This window comes from Azolla caroliniana, unplaced genomic scaffold (assembly GCF_043228905.1).
Source record: "Azolla caroliniana isolate FFs.n. ecotype wild unplaced genomic scaffold, voAzoCaro1.0.p SCAF_11, whole genome shotgun sequence".
NCBI classification, from domain to species: domain Eukaryota; kingdom Viridiplantae; phylum Streptophyta; class Polypodiopsida; order Salviniales; family Salviniaceae; genus Azolla; species Azolla caroliniana.
In genome coordinates, this window is record NW_028230446.1 from 5,757,657 (window position 1) to 5,763,646 (window position 5,990).

General features: G+C 40.7%; 1 long non-coding RNA gene across 2 annotated transcripts; it reads left to right on the forward strand.

The window, feature by feature from the left end:
- The first annotated feature begins 1,991 nt into the window (after positions 1–1,991).
- Positions 1,992–4,118, forward strand: LOC147857647 (uncharacterized). Of its 2 annotated transcripts, XR_015530490.1 has the most exons (6): positions 1,992–2,429; positions 2,514–2,565; positions 2,764–2,816; positions 2,887–2,971; positions 3,460–3,873; positions 3,987–4,117. It is a non-coding gene; the product is annotated as an uncharacterized LOC147857647 (long non-coding RNA). The 2 variants fall into 2 exon arrangements; XR_015530489.1 differs by having other exon boundaries at positions 2,764–2,971; positions 3,987–4,118.
- Positions 4,119–5,990: the final 1,872 nt, after the last annotated feature.

Genomic DNA, 5,990 nt, shown 5'->3' on the forward strand with positions numbered 1-5,990 from the left:
TAGTCGTTAATTCTTTGTAACTGTTGTTTTGTCTTTTTCTTATTGTCTTTTGTAACTCATATTTTGACTTTATCCTCATAACTCATGTTTTATCATTTGTGGTGTAAACAAGTAATCTTAACACCCCCCGGTAGTTGTGACACCACCAAATCATCTATTTGGATGAATACTTAATCCAATATGGTGGCAGCAACTCCAATGTTTTGCGTTGGGTACTGGCTTGGTAAGAAAATCAGCCCACATAGTTTGTGTTGAAGTATGTCCAATTGAGAGGTTAGATTCTTCAAGAAGTTCTGAGATGAAGTGATGTCGTCCGCGGATATGCATGTTTTGCTCTGTGATCTTGGGGTCCTTAGTGATTTTGATGCAGGATTGGTTGTCACACCATAACTTGAATTCAGAAATTTTGAGGATGGCAAGTTCATCAATGATGGACTTCAACCATAATCCTTCCTTAGTAGTGAGAGTAGCTGCTATATATTCTACTTCAATGGAAGAGAGGGTGACATTAGCTTGTTTCTTTGTTCGCCATGAAATGGCACCACCTGCAAATAGGAATACATAGCCAGAGGTGGATTGAGAGGTATCCCTGTCCCCCCCCCCCCCCCCCCCCCCCCAATCTGCATCCGTCCAACCATGTAGTGGTGTTGATAGCCAGCCTTGGATATTTGAATGTTGGGCTTTAGAGTATGATGTGTAAGTAAGTGTCATATCCCTTGTGTACTTCAGATACCGTAATACTCTTTTAAGTGCTTTCTAATGGTTAACTCCTGGATTCTCAATGAATCTTGATAGGTATCCAGTGGCAAAAGATAAGTCGGGTCGAGTACAGCTAGCGAGGTATCGAATGCTCCCCAACACTTGGCGATACGGGATATTCTTCATAAAGTAAGTTTCTTCAGTTGTATGTGGTGAATCTTCATATGATAATTTGCATGGTACTGTGAGGGGAGTGGAGTTTGGAGAACACTCAAACATATCAAACTTGGTTAGTATATTATCAACAAAATTTTCTTGTGATAGGGAGAGTGTACCTAGAGTTCGATTCCTTTTTACATGAATCCCAAGAAAATGTTCTAGTGGCCCAAGATGTTTCATTGGGAATTGTTGTCATAACTCTGCAATAAATTCCATTACCAAGTCTTCCAATGTCCCAGCAATAGGTAAATCATCCACATAGACTCCCAAGAGTAAGAATTCTGTTTTTGTTTCCCTTATATATATATTAGGTTCCGATTGAAGTTGTTGAAATTTGATTGATAAGAGGAACGTATGAAACTTGGCATACCATTGTCTCGGAGATTGTTTTAGGCCATATAAAGGTTTGTTAAGTTTACACACATAATTAGGGTCTATATTACTATCTAACATTTGAGGTTGTTCTATATATATATCTTCTTCTAAATCACCATGTAAAAACGTTGTTTCAACATCAACATGATGAAGTTCAAGATTTAAATATGCCGTAATGGCAAGAATCAATCAAAGTGCAGTGATCTTTAGAGTGGGTGAAAAAGTTTCATGGTAGTCCACACCTGGTATTTGGGAGAATCCTCGAGCTACTAATCTCGCTTTGAACCTCATGGGAGTACCTAGGGCATCATATTTCTTTGTAAAAAGCCACTTACAAGTGATGACATTGGAGTGACAAGGCCGCGGTACTAATGTCCATGTGTGATTCTTTTGGAGTGCTGAGAATTCAGATTTAATTGCCGCAACCCAATTGTCTTTTTCTTTACTTTTTAATGCTTGCTTGAAGGTGAGAATTGGAGTTGTGTCGCAGTTGTCTCCTTCGATGATGGCTGCAAAGATGGCTATGTGGGACTCCGTCTCTGTTACGAAGTGACATGTCAACTTTTCAAGCACCTCGTCCTTAGTTGCATCATAGATATCACGAAGTAACCTTACCTTAGTCTTTTTAGCCCTAATTTCTTTGTCTTTTAAGGTTGTTTTGGAGAGGTTGCAGGTTTTTAGGCGACCGAGATCCATATTCTCAGATCTGGAGCTTTGTTTTCTTGCAGTTATGGAGGATGCACAGGGTTGAATGTGGTCGCCACTCGTATGCTCAGGTTCAAGGCTTCGAGTAATATATTGGGCAGTGGATTGATTATTGCTTTCGAGGCTTCGGTCATACACTTGTTCACCTTTGGGGCTTTGAGCATCAGATTGGCAGACAAATTGACCACCAATTTTGAGATTTTGAGGATACTCTGAGGTGTAGGGTTTTAGATGACCTGAACTTGTATGTTCAGATTCACAATTTCGACATTCGGATGCTGAGGAAGAGTTGTTGGGTTGTTGGCGGTGCACTAGCACATCCTCAGGTTCGAGACTTCAAGTGGCTGATTTGGTGATCATAGGCTCGGTGGCGGTGTTCACAGTAGAGATTCCCAACCCCTCATCTTGAGTGGTTAAGATCTGAGAATGAGGTAATTGGTTGAGTTTCTCTCCTCTATTTCCTGTTGCATTGTTGTGTAGTTCGGCATTGATGATGTTCATCCCATCATTTTCAGATTCCATTGTTGTTGCTTGAGGAAGTCTTAACTTTGTGATTTCCTTGGTAAGGTGTTCACTCCCGGTTTCTTTCATTACATATGATGACCTAGAAAAAAGACTTTTCTCATCAAACTCCGCAGAACAACTAAAAATTATTTTACCTGTATCGGGAAGGTAAATTCTGTATGCTTTTACTCCATATGGCTCCCCATATCCAATAAGTTTTCCTTTGAGGCATCGATCCTCAAGTTTTGTCCTCTTGGCAAGTTCTATGTATGCAAATGCAGTTGCTCCAAATACTCAAAGATGTGATATCTCAGGTGGGTACCCATACCACATGGTGTATGGCACTTGTCCTTCTATACCTTGGTGAGGAGTTCTATTTTGTAGGTAACAAGCTGTGGCGACTGCTTCTTCCCAGAATCTCGAGGCCATTCCACTCGTCTTCAGCATACTCCTAGCAACATTTAATAAGGTGTGATTCTTTCTCTCAGCTATCCCATTTTGTTGAGGTGTGTAGACAGTTGACTTTTGATGAAATATAACATTTTTTGTGTTAAAGGCTTCCCATTCTTGTGAAACAAACTCCCCACCATTGTCACTTCTTATTACTTTAACTTTAAGTTGTGTTTGATTTTCAACAAAGCTCTTATATGCACAAAATGCTTTGAATGCATTTCCCTTTTGTTTAAGAAAGTTAACCATTGTAAATCGCGAAGTGTTATCAATAAATGTTATAAAGTACCTTGCTCCGGAGAGTGAGTTGGGAGTTATCGATCCACATACATCCATGTGAACAAGTTGGAGTAGTTCCTTTGTCTTTTAGTTACTTAGTGGGAATGATTTTTGAGCCGTTTTCCCATACATGCATCCTTCGCAAATATCAATAGATTTAAAGATTGTGGAAGGTAAACCTCTTACTAGGTTCTGATTTTGACACAACTTGAGTGTTGGTGTATGTAGAGGACCGAACTGGCAATGCCATAGATAGGTGGGGGACACATTGTCTACTCCTCCTTGATGTACTTCAGCAGCTAATGCTTCTCCTAGATTTGCCTTGACAGGATATAGTTGCCCTTGTTTTGGACATACAATTTTTATCTCATGTTGATCATCTTGGATGTATGGGGTAGCTTGTTGTTTGCTGAATTTGACTGTCATTCCTTTTGCAGTAGCTTGTCCCACAGATAATAGGTGTTTTGCAATTCCAGGTACAAAGTATATATCTGAAATTTGTACAACATGATTACTAATGAGTCTTAATTTGATATTACCTTTCCCAATTGCCACTTTTTGACCTTTGTCTCCGAAGGTGACCTTCAATGGTATTGGGAGCTCTTGATAGTTGTCCAACCAGTCTTTTCGATATGTTAGATGGTGAGTAGCCCCGGTATCCAAGAACCAGGTGTTATCATCTTCATTTTCTTCAAATGTGTTTGCATTATATGCTTGAATGTACTCTTCTTCATCAGGTTCTACATTTTGTTCAGGTGCTTCTTCAAAAGAGTATTCTGGATTTCTATCATCTTCTTGTTGGATAACCACATTATGTGCCTGGGGTCGGTTGGAGTTCTTCTCTGCTTGCTTAAGGTGACATACTCGATCAATATGTCCTTCCTTCTTGCAATATCTACAGATGATTCTAAAGCTTCCATTTTGTCGTGAGTTGTTCCCATAGTATTTTTGTGCTTCACTCTTGATGTATGTTTTATTATTATTAGATTCATTATTTCTTACTTTTTCAGGTCTGTTCCTCTATTGGTTTGCTGGATGACCCCTTTGGAATCGATTGATGGAGACTGCCATTGCGATTGGTTGAGCATTATTCTTCATTTGTCATCGAATGTCTTCATGGCGGATGTTAGTAAGTAGATCAGACAATGTTGTCGTGCTACTATGCATAGTGATGAATGTTCCCCAAGATTCGGGGAGTTTGCTTAGCACTAATCCAATCTTGATGTCTTCTGAGATGCAGTTGCCGGCAGTAGTTGCATCATCCATGGTTGCCTCCCAAGTTGATAAGAAGGTAGGAACATCTTCTTCTTCCTGTAAAACATACATATTAAATAGGGTAGCTAAGGTGTGGAGTTTAGTTGTACCATCTTGAGGTTCGTATAGTTCCTTCAGTTTCGCCCACATTGCAGCTGCAAATGTGAGTTTTCGAATTATTTCTGATTGCTTTTCATCTACATTTAACATTATCTCTAGTTTAGCTCTTTTATCCAGCTTTCGCCACTCATGCCATTCATTTGACTCTCGTTTTACAGGTTCTGGACTAGCGCCAGTTGTGATGTCGAGGAGCTCCTCAACATCAAGTAGCAACTCCATTCGAGTCTTCCAGGTTTTGTAGTTTTTCTCCGTTAATTTGTCCAAGGTATATTTTCTGCTTGAGCTTGCCATAGTGATAGTACTGAGATTTGTTTATTTCAAAACAATCTGTGGTGAGTTTTGTTGGTTATAGGGGAGTATGAGATTCAGATCGTGCAACTAAGCTCTGACACCATGTAAGAAAAGTTTAGAACATAATGGGTTGGACTGACAACAGAGAACAAGAGAGAGTTTTCGAACAATGTAGAACAAGGTAAGATATTATATTAAGACAGGTGTATTACAATGTAAGAACCTATAGAAAACTCTAGATGTAGTATCACACACTTTTCTAAACAATACTTCATACATATATATACAAAGAAGTAACAACTAGCCGTTACTTCTTTGGAACTGTTGTTTTGTCTTTTTCTTATTGTCTTTTGTAACTCATATTTTGTCTTTATCCTCATAACTCATGCTTTATCATTTGTGGTGTAAACAGGTAATCTTAACAAACACAGCCCTGGTCAAAGCTTACTGGGAATTGGGCAAGATGACCTGTGCAAGCAAGGATATGGCTCTCAGTAGCAAACAGGTGCGGAAACATGCCAAGACAGCAACAGAGTTGTGGTAGGCTTCGGAAAGCTTAATAGCCGAGCTTGAACAACGGCTCCAAGGAATCGGGAAAAATGACCCTCCCGCTCTCCTACCTCCCAATCCTAGCTAGGAGGATGCATTCACACAGACCAAAGAAACTCCAGAATCGGTTCCCGCCACCGAACACCACACAGCCCCTCCCGACACAACAACGGCCCCGCCGTCGAACTATGAAGAAGAGTTGGCATCTCAGAAGGCGATCACCGAGAAGGCCAAAGAGAGATACCAAGAGGCAAAGGAGGAGCTCGACCACCTCCGCGAGTAGGCAAAAAACCGAGAGATTGAACTCTAGCAACTGCTTGATGCATGGATGGTTGAGCATAGGCAAGTCCTCCAAGTCCTGGAAGCAAAAGCAACGGCAACTCTTCAGGCCGCTAACACGGAAGCAACCACCAAGATCCATGCGATGGAAGCATAGGGCACGCTTGCTGCTCGTGTTGCAAACAAGGCATCCGTGGGCAAAATTCATCACATCGAGGAGGGGTATCAACGGGCTTCCGCAATAACAAACGACCAACTCCTGATTC